At 43.1% G+C, this 15,865-nt stretch overlaps 1 pseudogene; it reads left to right on the top strand.

The window, feature by feature from the left end:
• The first annotated feature begins 11,811 nt into the window (after nucleotides 1-11,811).
• LOC143665818 (U6 spliceosomal RNA) lies at nucleotides 11,812-11,910 on the top strand (annotated as a pseudogene).
• The last annotated feature ends 3,955 nt before the right edge of the window (nucleotides 11,911-15,865 follow it).

The raw sequence follows: 15,865 nt of genomic DNA, 5'->3' as shown, positions 1-15,865 counted from the left end.
CAGAATGGGGCGTAAGCATCATTGTACTTTTCAGGCAATAAAATTGCTGTGGCCACAGGGACTATTCACTCAGTACTCCCAGAACCACCCACTGGCTCCTGCTCCTCCAGGGTGGTCCAGGTCCCCTGGTGGTCCTCTAGGGAAGTGGCCTTCCCGGGGCCGCCAGCTGGTCTCCTGGTGCGGTCATGCTTTGTCAATGGCATTGCCACTGATTGTGTTCCAGAAGGGATTCAAAATTCACTTATGCTCTGCCTTTTGATAGTTTCCTAGAAACTTCTCCACTTGGCATTTCCCATTTTTAATACTGTTCTTCTCAGTTCCCCCTGTGACCCTTTCCATGACCACCTGGTCTCCCACTTTTACCGAGGTGTTAGGTGGTCTGACTGTTCTCTGGGACAAAGTAGCCCTGTACCCTAAGTGGCTGGCTCTCTGGCTCGCCCGGCTCTGATTTGGCATGCCCTCCTGTGATGCTGAATCTCAGACTTGTAACTGGGCACAGCAATCCTCAGAAGGGTCAGCAAGCAAGCCATCTCCTTTTTAAATAACATTTGTTATTCTTATTAAAGGAAAGTGCTCGTTGACAAGTTACCCTCCAGACTTTCTTGCCTCTAGAAGGTAAGGAAAGGAAACTATGGAAAATAGAGAAATTATTTGTAGGTCAAAGTTTGTTATTCAACATCAAAGCTTCACTTTCATGGAGAGACAGGAGAATAATATACACATGCCCACCCAAACAGTTTATTAATGTACATGCACAGTTTTTTCTTTTGTTGTTGGCTGTTATTTCAAAGGCTTTTGAAACCATATACAGAGTCATATATATATATTTTTTAAAAATATTAACTGTTTGCAAAATTTGTATTTCACATTGAAACCTCTACCTATTGGCTCAATTTTTCAGTAAAAGAGCCCTTAAGCCACAACAACCTGAGGTCCCTGAAACTATATGTGATTTGCAAACCAGATCAAAGATGCCGGCAATGATTTAAATCCTCTCTCCTTAATTTTTTTTTTTGACAATAAAATTTCACATCTGGGCTGAAAAACCTGGTGCCAAGTTTCAGCCTAATACAATTTCAAGCGTACAAGCTATTATGTTCAAGCAGTCAGGAAACCTGGAATTGCTTGGCGAGTCCCAGGGAACTCGGATTCCTGCTACAGACCATGTTTCTAGAGAATAAATATCCCTTTTAAATTCATTCTTCATCAGTTAGTTATCAGGCAGGGCGCAAATACCTGACCTTTTCCCTTTACATCATCTATGCTGGTGAACTGCTCCCATAAGCTTAGGTACGAGACTCAAAGAGACTCACCTCAACAATGGTGCATTTCATTCACTATCCATCCAACAGGACTGGATTCAAAACCTAAAGCAAATCTCCTGTAACAAACAGACCCCAAAGGGCACAATTGCTCAGAGGTGATCGAGGTTTATTGTTTCTTGCTTAAATAAAAGCCAAAATGTGTGTTTCCATTTGGCAGGCAGCTCTGCTTCGAGATGTGAGGCAGGGCCCCCCGGGGCCTCCAGCTGTGTCTCTGCCACTGCTTCCCAGGGGCAGCCCTTCTGTGTCGGTCCAGAGCAAGGAGGAGGAGCACAGAGGGTCACCTCGGGAGGTCCTAAGGTCGGGAGTGTCCACTCATCCCCATTCACATTGCTTCGGCTGGACCTCACCAAAGCAAACTGAGCTACTGAGAAGTCTGGGCGCTGTGGCCAGCTTTGTGCCCCTAGGAAAACGATCTGGGTTTGTTTGGTGGCCGTCAGCCCGTGTCTGCTCTGCCTCAGCTCCAGGGGTGCTAACCCAAGAGGTGATGATGTCTCCAGCCCAGGGACTTTTGTGGGGTCACATCCACCCTTAGTGCCGAGCCTGACATGCGCCTGAATGAACGGATGAATTTCAGACAGGAGAGGAGTAGTGTGGATGTATTTTGTAAGTCTTGGGCCTCCTTATTGTGAGAACAGACTGCGAGGCAGAACAGATGTAAGGTCATGTTTTGCAAAATTGAAAAAATGGTTCTTGCCTTTTCCCATTAAAAAAAAACCCAATATGTGCTCATTGTAAAAATTCAGAAGAATGCTGAACATATTTCAAGGAAGGAGATAAAAATCACCCATAATCCCTTTTTCCAAGACAGGCTAAAGTTTTCTTATTTTTTATATCCTGATAGAATTCTTATGCGCACACAATTTAAATTGTGTTTGCAAAACAGAAATCATTTTATATGGTATATACAATTTTGTAATCTGGTTTTCTCGCTTAAAATACACTATGGACATCCACATATGTAAAGAAGCAGATCTGCATCATAAGTTCTGGACGTGTAGTCTTCAATTGTACAGACACGTGTGAGAAGAATTGTACGATACACTTAGCTGAGTTGAACAAGTGCAGACAGGATGGTCACTGTGGCGTGGGATGACACTTTTCTCATTTATCAGTTCATCCCCAGAGCAAGAAATGATGTTTTTCTCATGGCAGATGCTCATTAGTGCTTTGATAAACAGTTCTCTTCAAGACAAGGGTGACTCTCAAACTTCAGTGTGTGTACAAATCACTCAGGGATCTTGCTAAAATGCAGATTCTGATTTGCAAGGTCCAGGTGTAATGGAGAAATTAGCATTTAAGGTATAACTATGGTTGCCGAATCATTGTACAGATATTCCTTTTTGCTTTCTCTCAGGGTATAAAAACAAGAAAACTTTTTATATTGGAGTAGATGGAACTGAAATCTCTAAATTGTCCTCCAGCTGCCTTGATCTCTGATAATGCTTGTATGGCCCTTATCTTCTGCCCCATGATTGTAAAAATCTTGTGACGAACCTTCATTTGCACTCATTTTATCCGTTTTTTTTTTTTGTTTTTTTTTTTTTACTTTAGAGCCTTTTAATTCCTAAGGACAGACCCTAATGTTTATTAATGAAGGGTCTTGGGTCAGCCAAGACCCACCCCAAGTCCAAAGTTATCTTAACAACCAAAGCTGGGTCTAACCAAACGGGCCCTCCTGACATGCGCAGTAGCTTAGGCTTTAACTATAAGTCACCTGTACCTCATTATAATGATAAAAATTACGCCCATCAACTTATTAAGGCTGCCATTTTCTTGCATAGATTCCGTGACTAAGCATGCAATCAATCTGTGCATAGTCAATAATCAAATCACCTCTAATTACATCATCTGGAGGCTTTGTGCTCTTTATCTTAAAACCTGGCCATGCTTAATACTATAAAACTATCGGAATTGCTGCAGTTCGGAAGGCGGGTTTTGGCCCAATAGGTCATCTGATGTGCTTCGCGCCTGCAATAGACTCTTTCTCTCTTTGGTTCCCGGAGTCTCAGGAATTGGTCATGAGCATTAGGCAAAAATTCACCGTCTGGGATCAAAGGCCCGAGATGCCACAATTTTAACCAGCTTCCAGGCAATGCCCCTGGTACCATCATCTGAGTTACAAGTTCTAGATCTGTGCCTCTCAACTGGGAGGGGTTTCGGGGCCCAGGGGACCTTTGGCAACATCCAGAGATAGTTTTGGTTGTCACAAGTAGGGGTGAGTGCCCTGGCCTCTGGTGTGGAGAGCCCAGGGCAGCTGCCAAACATCCTGCAGCGTACAGGACTGTCCCCACGGCAGAGTGATCTGGGCCGGATGAGAAACTCGGATCCAGACTCACCTTGCTGAACCAGCTTTTGCAGCTGAGCCAAACAACACGAAATGACTTTCATGACAATAAATACTACTCACCTAGATGGATAGGAGATAAACTAATTCATTGTATACAGTGGATGCTTTGGGGAATTCTGGCTTGATTCTTTTTCAGAATCCAGGTTTAAAGTTGGTTGTGCCTCTTTTTTTTGTTTCAGGACTTAAGGGGAGAATTTCATTTCTCTCCCTCTCTCTTCCTTCCCTTTCTCTCTTTCCTTTCTCCCTTCTTCGCTTCCTTTCTCCCTCCCCTGCCTTCCTTTCTTCTTCCATGGAAATAAAGATCTGGTACAATTGCCTGCACTTTGTGATTATAAAGAACTCCATGAGGGCTAAATAAGGCACTTATTGGAAAAAAAAAATCACAGAAGTCTACAGAAATGCATGGATTACTTAACAAGAGGATATTTAGAAGAGCTTTTTATAAAGCTGTGGCCCTAGTGGACTGGGTCTTAATACAGCCAATAAAACACAGCGCAGACCCCAAAATATTCAAGTTGTTTACTTGAATTTCTTGAACACCATGAAAAAGAGACTAGAACACAGAACTATTCTTTTAAACGGAGAACAAGTACACCTTTTGTTTGCTTCATCTTCTCGTACCCCATAGCTGCCTCCCCGCCGTTCGGGTGCACACACGCGTGGGTCCCTCTGCAGCCTTCCCTCTCGGCCTCGTCCTCCCCCGCCGCTCCCAATTCTGTGCTCTCACGGGCTGAAAGAAGGACCTTGCTGAGGAGAACCCATGAGAGGATGCCTGTGCACAGGTCTGAATGCTCTTTAGGATACAGGGAGAGGCAAATCTATCCTGACTTTTTTTGTCCCATCCCAACAGTTCTGAGCTCCCTGGAGCATCTCTGCAGGGAGTCTCACCTACTGAACTGAACTCCCTCCCAGGCTGCCCCCGTGGCAGCTCACCTGGAGAGAGAGAGGACCCGGGGCTAAGAGGTGGGGTGCACCTGCAGGGGCCCAGCTTTGAGACTCATTAGCATTGTGGATGTAGAGTCAGGAGACACAGATTTGTGAAAGCCAGATTTTTTCCCCCCACTTTTCTCACCCTTAAAATTAGGCTAGTAGCCCCCAAGGGGGGTGCTGCAGGGACGAAAGGGCACGTGCTTTCGGAGCGCACTGGGCTGCGTGTGACGCACAGCAGGTGCTCAGTTCCTAGTGCAACGGGAGGAAAGTGAGCTGGGAGCTCAGACCCTGCGGAGTCAGGTCAGGCCTGTGGAGGCCCCGGGAGTTACACGAGCCTTCCAGGTTTGAGTCCCAGGGAAACGCCGTAGCAGGTGTGTGACACTGGGCAGGCTGCCAAACTGTTCCGAGCCTCAGTTTCCTAGTTGGTTAAATAGGGTTGTTGGGAGATGCAGGCAATGCACCTAAGGTAATATTTGACACAGAATAAATACATTGCACAGCTTAGAATCTGAAATACAACATGCTCCTTTGTTTACTCTTTGACAGAACTTTCTATTTTAAAGGAGTGAGTCACTCTAGACTTACTGAAATAGGGGTAGGGCCCTGTTATAAAGGAACGCTTAGCCCATGACCAAGGGACGCTCCTGCTCCTTGCCAGACCCCGAATTAACAAAGTACTCATTTTATTATATAGCGGGTAAAAAGTTTCAGAATTCAGAGGGCAAGAAGTCAGCCAAAAGGGATTTTGAACAAATTCTCTTAAACTGCATTTCTACTCAAGATGATATTAGGTAAAATTTCTCAGTCTTCTGCTGGTGAGAGGACTTTTCTTGAATCATTTCAAATATCTAACAGGTCTGGAGAATTCTCCCTTCTAAGGAGAGTCTCAGAGAACCACCTAAGTCCATGGTCCACAGAAACGACTTCGGCAGGACGTTTCGGTGTCCGAGGCGGCTTCCATCATCCACACTGGAGATGACTAACCATGACAACTCGTTCCTTCTCATTTACCACCAACAGGCAGCTTCTTCATCTTATAAACAGAAATATTACCAAGCAGCCAGCCTGCCAAAATTCTCACGATATACAGTCAGATGTGAAGAGTGAAGAGCACCTGATGACGTAATTCCCTTACCTCTGCCTACCATGTTTATGTGGGCATAGAACGGCCCGAACTAACCTCCTGGAGCTGTGCTCAGATGACGTCAGGTTGCCAGGGCTGCGTGCTCTCAGAGGAAGTTTGCAGCTGATCGGACAGAACTGTCACAGGCTTCCAGACCTGGGTCCAGACATATCAACGCTGCTGGGCAATCCTGGTGTGCAGCCAGGGTGACAGCCACGGGTTAAGAGGCTCTCGGCGGTCAGGAAGGCCGCATTGCTCCCCAGTAGGGGCCACACCCTCGTTTAGCCGGTGCCCTTCCTGTCGTGGCAGATGGATGTCCTGCCTCTCCTAAGAGACCGGGGACTCCGTGGGGACAGATGATCTCGCTCCTCCAGTCTCCCGGTGTCCAGTATTGACCCTGGAGCAGAGCTCGAGTCTCTTCAGTTGCTAAAGTCAGGGGCACTTGCCAATATTACACTAGCCAGAGAATGTTTGCTAAGCAAATTAACAGTGTAAATAAGATTAGGGGGAGTTAAGGCATAGGTTTAAATCTTAAAATGTTTGAGGGCAAACTGTTCAAGCATTTTAAAAGCATCCGTTAATAGTTAAGTAATTAAAGTTTCTGGAAACTCATTATGTCTGTTCTGCCAGGCCATTCTTTGTAGGCCCATATACTTGAATACTTAACTGGAAGTAAGAAAACAGCTGCTTTTCAGCTGTTTTGTGATCCACACCTTTATTTAGATTTCCAAGCTCTTTGGCGTTCCCAGCCTGTCGGTTCAGATGAACTGATATGATGCTATTGTGCATGACTCGGGAGCCCCAAGTCCCCAACTAGTCATACAGCACGCGGGGTCTGCCCACCTGTGTGCAGCACTTCCTGAAGAAGGACCCGCGTCCACCTGTGAGCCAACCCAGGGGCCTTGCACCTCACCGTCTCTATTGTCCACCTTCAGGTCCCAGCGAGCTTGCTACCTGCTGCCCCACCCCTGCCCTGACCTCAGCCACCCTGTCTTGGCTTTGCGGACAGCGGTTGCAGTCTCCTGCAGACCCCTTCCTCCCTGGCTTGGACTTCTTCCATGGACCTCTGCCCTGCCAAGTCCCAGCTACTTGGTCCCGGCCACCTGTGTGATCATTCACCGCAGGATGCGGACAGCTTCAGAGTTCCCCGGAAATTAGAAAGGAAAACATTCACCCCCTATGTCATCTTCATATGGGGGGGGGTGTCCCTCAGCCCAGTCCCTCGGCCTCTGATATCACGAAGGCAGCATACTGCATGTTCTGGAAACCTCTCCTTGTCTTGGAGCCAGCTGCAGGCAGACTCCGTTGCTGGGTCTGGCTGACCAAGCCGCGTTTTTTTTTTTCACTCCATAGAGTGAATTCTCCTGTGAGGGTTCTGCCTATCCACCTCTGCTTCCATTCTCTAACACTCATCCCTCCAGACATTTCCACTCACCTGTGAATCCCATTGAGAATAGGGTTCAATTCTTTTCTCAGGCAGCAATTCATCCCTATGTTAATTAGCTGCTGTGAATAGATTTGGGACTAGAGATGGGGCAGGATGGGGAACAGAAAAGGGTTGAATGGAATCCAGCACACTTGACAATCAAATACAACTTTAATAACCTCAGACTTAGCCCAGCCAAGTCCTTTGCCATGCATTAATTAATTTTTACCATTTTCTTTAATTACTTAAGGGAAATGAGGTTACACACCTCAAATGTTCAACTACTTACAAACAGCTAACCTAGGAATACTAATAGAGAAAACCAAAATGTGTTGGGATAATATTTCAAAATATTAAAATACATATTTTTCATTGATTCTTTTCTATTAAAATTTTTTTGTTTTTCTTTATCATGCATAAAATACAGGTTTCCAAAATACCACTCTATTATTAACACCTTATACTGGTGTGGAACATTTATTACAATTGTTGAAATCCATTTTTATAATTGTGATTAATTACAGCACATGATTTACAATAGGGTTCACTGTTTGTGTAGTGCAGTTCCATAGATTTTTTTTAAAAATTTTATTCTGTTACCATATATGCAATTGAACATTTCCCCCGTTAATCATATTCAGACACACATTTCAATGCTGCTGGCTGTGTTCACAGGGTGTGATGGTGTCATGGCCGCTCATTCCTGAAGCATTTCCGTTGTTCCAAACAGAATTCCTGCACAGTTCAAGCTTTAGCTTCCCACTCCTCATCCCATCTCACCCTCTGGTAACTTATATTCTAGATGCTGACTCTGTAAGTTTGCTCATTCTAATTATGTCCTATCAGTGAGATCACACACGATTTGTCCTTTTGTGTGTGGTTTATTTTACAAAACATGATGTGTTCAAAATTCATCCATGTTGCCACATGTATCAGAACTTCATTCCTTTTTATGGCTGAATAATATTCCTTTTCATGTGTCTACCACATTGTATTCATCCATTTGTCAGTTGATGGACAACTGGGTTGCTTCCAACTATTGGCAATTGTGAATACTGATGCTATAACACCAGTGGGTAAATACCTGGGTTATTTGTTTTCTTGCAGTTGAATTCTGATAGCTCTTTATGTATTATAGATACTAGTCCCTTATCAAATACGTGGTGTGCAAATATTTTCTTTCAACTTGTAGCTTGTATATTTTTCCCTTAACATTGGCTTTCATGGAATAAAAGTATTTAATTTCAATGCAGTCAATTTTATTTTCATTAATGGATTGTGTTTTTGGTGTTATGTCTCTCTCTATATATCTAACCCCTGATATTTCTTTTTACTCCTATAATTGTTCCTATTTAGTTAGAAAAATAACTCCATTAACATTTTAAATCAAATCTTAAATTTTGAATTCTAAAAGATGAAGCTCAAGCTAATGACTATAAATTTAGAGGAGAAAATGAGTAGATACGTTTTTTTCTACCTTTCATTTCCCACCCTTCCCCTGATAAAGATCCCTTAAGTAGAGCAATAGGAGGGAGGTTGGCATGTTCTAGAGAAGGGGTCCTCTCTCTTAAACTTAGCCCCTAAGCTGAGTTCCCAGTGGGAATGGTAGAAACATCACATGGATCCAGAGAAGCTGAGGGCTACAAATTTTGCACATCAATTCCCTGATAAGCCCAATAGCCAGCAAGACCTCTGAATTCTCTAACCCTGAATATGGTCTGGCAACAAAGGAGATTACTGCATGCTGTGTCTCAGGAGAGGGCCTGAGACTGTTTTGCAGATTTCCTGCAAAACTTGGCAGTTTGGGAGGTAACAGCATGCTTTCCCAGTGGCCTGAGCACAGCCCTGTTAAATTCCCAGCTGTCCCAGAGTAGTGTGCACTGGGAGATATGGGAGAACTAAGGGGACGAGCGGGTAATTCCCAGGTGTCCCAGAGTAGTGTGCACTGGGAGATATGGGAGAACTAAGGGACGAGCCTGTAATTCCCAGGTGTCCCAGAGTAGTGTGCACTGGGAGATATGGGAGAACAAAGGGACGAGCCTATAATTCCCAGGTGTCCCAGAGTAGTGTGCACTGGGAGATATGGGAGAACTAAGGGGACGAGCCTGTAATGACAAACAGCATCTGGCTGGTCTCACCAACCAAAGTCCACATCAGCAAATGTTACATCTTGAATGTCTCAGGTCTACTATACTCTCACCCTCAGCAGAACTTAGAAATGTCTGTGGAAAAGAATAGGGGGAGACCTAAATTGATTGAAGTTTAGTCTAAATGGCCTATTGGAATGAAAATGTAAAATAAAAATCAGGCTGAATTCTAGGAAAAAAGTTGATGTTACATTTCACGTACATTTGAGCATACGGATTGAGATTTTTACCTGTCACCAATGCTTTAGAACAGACACACCTGCTGACTTGACCTCCTACCAACAGATCATGCAGTAGTATAGACGTGAAAAAACAAAGTGGTGATACTTTTTAAAAAATTGAAAATGATGAAAAATGACACATTTGTATGCAAGAATATTCTTTAGGACAGATAATTCTAAAGGTCAAACCAAGAATAATAGACATAAAACATTCAGTCTTGATGTATTTTCCTAAAGGTATTAATTCCAAGTTACTCTACTTTCCTAAACCTTTGTTTAGAGAGAATTCCAAAAAAGCCATGGGAAAACAATTGGTGGAGTATTAGACATCAGAAGTTGGAGTCCTGAGAGTTGCCAGTACTGCTGCTGTCCACTCTGCCTGACAACTACCTGCCCCACCGAAAAAAGAAGACTTCCTTGAAATAATGATTAGAGAGTTAGGAAAAGAGTTACCCAGACTTTTCCTTTGGTTCATTGATTCTGCCAGATACAGTCTTGCCCATAGAGAATTTATCATCTTCCGTGGCGTCAGCTAGCATCTCTACAAAAATGGTGCTGCAGTCTTCAGTCTTGACCTCTGCTGGACTTTAACCTTGGATAAGCAACTGTCCAGAACCATATCAACATCTAAAACCAACTCGCTCATTAGCCTTTCCCCAAGCCAAGTCCCTCCCAGACTTGTTGATTTCAGCCAATCATTGTATTGGAAGCGTTTCCACTTCTCTTCCTGAAGGATATGCGGAAGAGCATGGTAGCTGCAGGAGAAAGTGGGAAGGCAGGAAGATGCCATTTCTGTTGGCTGAGATGAGTGAGCAAGGATTCCAGACGCAGACGCTGACATCCGGGTGAGGTCAGGAGTCTGCACTCCCAACATCTGCGGGCAGGAAGAAGCTGGGCATGGTATCTGTCATTGGGGCGAGCAGTGCTTCCAGCCCCCACGGCCACGTGCAGGTGGCCACTGGGAGTGCAGATGTCAGCACCAAGTGCAGCCGCCACAGTGCTTGCCTTCGGGTTTTGCTCTCAGCCTGAATCAAGCCTGGTCCGAAGCCCACTGGGTTGGAGCACATTCTGGACCATGCACTGGCTTCTCCCACCCAGTTCCTGCCGAGGGGAGGGGCCAGGGGGCTGCAGCAGCTGCTGCTCACAGCTATTCTCACAGTCTTCATCCATGGCCGGGTCATGAGGGGGTGTGGGCTTCAGCTGACTCTGGCTCTTCATCTTCTTGTTGAATGACACATGTTGGGAGGGAGCTGAACTATTTCAGCTTTTCTCTTTGTATTCTTTTTCAAACTCCTTAATTTCTCCGATGGTGTGTGTGTCCGCTTTCCTATTAGTGGCTGAGAGCACAGACCCTATAACCAGGCTGTCAGGATTTAAACCCCGTCTCCACCCTTTTATGAGCACTTTGGTTTTGGGCATATTACTTAATGCCTCTGTGCCTGAGCTGCTGCATCTATTAAGCAGGGATAATAATAGTACTAGCACAGGTGAAATGAAATTGGGTGTGATGAAGAAATGTCCGCCAATAACATGACTCAACATAGACAAACTGATTTACAGCCATTCACCCATGATATATATTCTTCATATGTATAAAATTTAATGGCTATAAGTCAGTGATATGAGCATCGGCTTATTATTTGAAGAAACTTTTATAGATTGTGACCTCCTACAATAGTCATTGTTTGGCCAGAAAATAAAAAACCACCCTTGGTATTTTAGCAGGAAGGGATTTGAAGCAAGAAATTAGGTTCCTATAAAATGATTAGAAGGGCTGGGGTGGGGGCAAAAGTCACAGAGAAATTTTGCTGCTTTTGAGGAAATCAGGACATGTCTCTGGCATTTCTAAAATAGGGGAATCACAAGAATTCACCTGAAAGCCATTGCAGCCCTCACATTTTTTTCACAAGTCTATCTAATGTTGCCAGAAGGAGAATGAACCATGGCTTATTCTTTTCAGCCCTCTAAATCTCATGTGTGCTTTTCATTGGCTGAATCTGGACCCAGACTCCAATGGCAAAGAAAAAAAAAAAAGTAGTTTCTAGACTTCCAGCTCTATGACACACAGAATAATTTTGAAGGGCAAAGATATTGCTGAAGATGCATAAATGCTATCTAGTATTCCTGCACTAGTTTCCAAATGCCTGACGATGGAGGCGATGCCATTCTCTCCACCCGGAAGGCTGAGTACTGTTTTCTGGAGGAGTCATCATTGTCCAGTCCCACACCAGTAAAAGGGCTAAAAGTTTTCCCTTTGTCAACATCTTCTTGGCTGGCATTAAAAGTCCCAGGGTGCTCACTTCGGCAGCACATATGCTAAAATTGGAACGATACAGAGAAGATGCCCTGTCCAGGGATGACACGCAAATTTATGAAGCGTTCCATATTTTTAAAAAAGCAAAAAAATAAAAAGAATTTTAAAAACTCCCAGGAAGTTATGGGAGGTCATCATTTTTAAAATCTTCTGGCCCGTGTAAAGGAAGATGTCCATCCGTGTCTCAGAAGACCTTGGAGCTCGGGGTGTGTGACTTGTGTCAGGTGAGAAGCAGGTGGGTGATATGGGAGGAGCCGTCAGGGAAAGCCACACACAGTGCTGGGTTCAGGCGGCTCCCCGGGGTGGGTGGTGGGCTGGGTTCTCTTAAATGGGGATCTAGAAACAGGACCCTGATTCCCAGGCAGCTCGTGCTGACCCCCCTTTGTACCCCAATTCCTTCCTCAAGTACTTCAGGTCCAATACCCACCCCGTCTTTGGCCGCATATGCCTCATCCATCCCTCCACCCCCCCCCCCCCCATCCAGACCAAGTGTAATCCTCTAGGGGTTAGAGGTAGCGAGTCAGGGTCTTCTCCTAGCTTCTTTCCAATTCCACGCTAACACGCGATTGATTTCCTCTTGGTTCTCAAGGTCTTTTCCTCTCTTGACCAAACGCTGGTTCTAATACATCAAAACATTGGCAGGCGCGTGATGGTGGCTCAGGGGCAGAGTTCTCACCTGCCATGCCAGGAGACCTGAGTTCGATTCCCGGTGCCTGTCCAGGCAAAAAAAGAAAAAAAAATTATATATATCGGCTTCCAAAACAATTGTTTCTTGTACAGCAAGAACTCATTTTGGAATTAGAAATGTGCATTTCAAATATTTTTCTCCAGCAATATTTCCAGAAACAGACTCAGAGATATATAGTTACTTGATTTGTGATATGAGGCATAATTCAGTGAGAAAAGTATGATTTTTTTTACCAAAATTGTGTTGGAGCTATATATATCTGAACTTGACCCCTCTATCACAGTATATGTACATATTAATTCAGGATGGTTAATAGCCTTAAGTGTGAAAGTAAATTTACAAATATTCCAAAAGAAAACATAGGAGAATATCTTCCTGACTTTGCGACAAGCAATGACTTCTTTTTTAAACAAGACACAAAAACACTAAAAAGAACAGAAAAAGCCAATAAGTTAGACATAATTAGACTTCATAAATTAGTTTTAAGTTCTTAAAATTAAGAACTTATGTTCATCAAAAGGCACCAAAAACAGACGGAAAAGTCAAGCCATGAACTGGAAGAAGACATTTGCAATAGGGCGAAGAATTAACATCCATAATGTATAAAGAACTATGAACCAATATGGAAAAGGAAAACAGAATTTTAAACATATATAGTGGAAGACTTGAATAAGCACTTCATAAAAGAGATTATCTAAATGGCCAATAACTGTAGGAAAAATGCTTAACATCATTAGCATCAGAATAATGCAAATTAAAACCTCAATGAGATACCACCGCGAACCTACCAGAATGCCTCACAGTTTAAAAGGATGGACAACACCAAGTGTCAGCAAGTCTGTGAGCAATTGGAACCCTTGTACATTGCTGATGGGAGTTTCAAATGCTACAATCACTTTGGAAAACTGCTTGGAGGTATCTATTTATGCTCAACATATGCACATTTCCTAACTCTATGCCCAAGAGAAATACATCTCCACTCCACCAAAAACATTCACAACAGCGTCTACGAAAGCATTACTCATAATAGTCAGAAACTGGTAATAACTCAAATATCCATCAACGAGAATGGATAAATTGAGATACATTTATATAATTACGATACACTTATCCATGAACTGCAGTACAACAATACAAAAAGGAATGAACTACTGATCCATCAAATAACATAGATGAATCTCAAAGACATTAAGTTGAGTGAAAGAAGCCAGACAAAAATCAGTACCTCCTGCGAGGTTCAGGAAGGCAAAACTGCCCTCTGACAGTGGAAATTAGAGCCTCTCTCTTGGGAGTGAGTGTGTGCTGGATAAGAAGGCATCAAGGGAACTTCTGGAGCTTGTGGGTACCTCTTTATCTGAGTGGTAGTTGCATGGGTGTAAACAGTTGAAAAATCCACTGAATCACATACTCAAAATCAGAGCCCTTCACTGTAGTCATGTTATCCCTCAACTTAAAAATCAGGGAAAAAGTATTTGGAGGACACTTAGGAAGAGGAACAACAAATCTTTCTTTTCTTTTTTTTTTAAGACTTTCTTGCCAGATCTGGAGAGACACATATGTACCAAATAGGCGGAGGAAGAGTGAAGGGAAAACCGTTGCCTTTTGTCGCCCCAGTGCTTTACACACACAACCCACAACAGTAAATAAGCATTTGCTGATTTGTTGAGTTTTGCGAGCAGATTTGGCTGGGGTAAAACCAAAGGAAACAAGTCTGATTGCTTCAAGATGCATGGATTTATTTCACAAGACCCCCTAGCGGACCTTCTTCTCCCTTCGATGCAGATGTAGGTGCTTGTCCCAGGGTAGCCCCTCTCTTTCCTGTGCTCTGAAGCCCATGCTCAGCTTCGTGTTGGTCAGGGTAGCGCTGCTCCGCCTGACTGCAGCCTCCTGGCCAAAGTCCCTTCCATTTAAAACTCCTGGCGCCCCTCCCACTGCTCTCGCTTTGCTTGGTGGCTTCAGGGTCAACAAGACATGCTAGATTTGAACAATCCCATCAGCAGCAGACAAGCTTATCTCTGTCTAGCCACAGACTTAAAAGTACCTGCACTTTACATTTTGGAAAATCCATCCTGTGTCTACAGAAAGGAGCATCCCCTCTCATGAACTTCTCATAAGTATCTGGAAGATCTCAAGGAGTGAACCTTGGCTGACCCACTTGTGCACATCTTTGAAATCTCTTCCTTCTGCACTTTCTGTGGAGCTGGGCGAGTGGTCTGAAAACCCTTGAACACTTTTGTGAAGCATAAATTCAGAGAGCTGTTAGTTTGGGGATTTGGTGAACAGATTTCAGGAAGTAGCAAGGAATAACCATGTTTTGGGTCATTTCATCATTGTCTTATACCCAAGGGCTTACATGTGTTCTCTGCCTGTATCCCTACAGATCTGCATTTCCTGTTGGAAGGAACAGAACCAATTCCGTGTTCAATTTGCAAATGATATTAATCAAAATTGTATTTTAAGTGACAGCTCTTGGTAACGTGGGGGTCACTATATGTCTCAGAGAAGATCTACGCTGTCTGTTTAAATGTGAATGCAAAGCAATGCATGTCCTCTCTGCATAAAGAATCATCTCATAAATATATACTCCTTTCCCATATGGCACATCTTTTCAGCCTTTGTTACATGTGTGTTCAGAAGAACAGCAAGTAGTAGCTCTGAGCTGCATGGTCAAATTCATTTTACTTTAAGACACCAAAGGTCTGACCTTTAAAGTAATATTTAAAGCAGATAGATTCTGTCTTGCAATTGTAAAATGAAAATTCTTTGCTTGATGACTTTGTTTTATGGCGCTATATGATGGAATAAATGGAGATAATGATGATTAGGGAGAAAATCATTCATTTTCTCTCTGCATCTCTGAGAAGAATTCCTAAACTCTGCAGAGTTTGAGCCTAGAAGTAGAATTTTTTGTTATTTGAACTTGTTTATTTTGGTCAAAATGTGACTGCAGGGAAAGGGGGATTAGGAGTTTTTTTTTTTTTTAACGACTTCAAAAAGCATCTTAGATATCAAAAGAGTCATATAAACCACATTTTGAGGACTCAATGTAAATGAACCAGAAATGGATATATTATAACTACTTTAAAAATACACTGCATTTAAAATTAAAGGAAAAATGACCATAAATAGGGTTTCTGATTTTATTGAACCAAAAATATTTATAAGTGATTCTATGCTGGATAGAATTAAAATAGAATAGCTTGCTTTCCCTAAAAAAAAAAAAGGCAATCTTATATTTTAAAAACTCATATTAACTAAGAGTATTAAATACAAATCATCCTTACTCATTATTGAAAATTCTGAGGCTGCCAGGGTACCAATAGACTTAATTTTTCCAATTAAAT

This window comes from Tamandua tetradactyla, chromosome 21, assembly GCF_023851605.1.
Source record: "Tamandua tetradactyla isolate mTamTet1 chromosome 21, mTamTet1.pri, whole genome shotgun sequence".
Classification (NCBI taxonomy): Eukaryota; Metazoa; Chordata; class Mammalia; order Pilosa; family Myrmecophagidae; genus Tamandua; species Tamandua tetradactyla.
This window is presented reverse-complemented; position numbering and strand designations above follow the sequence as displayed.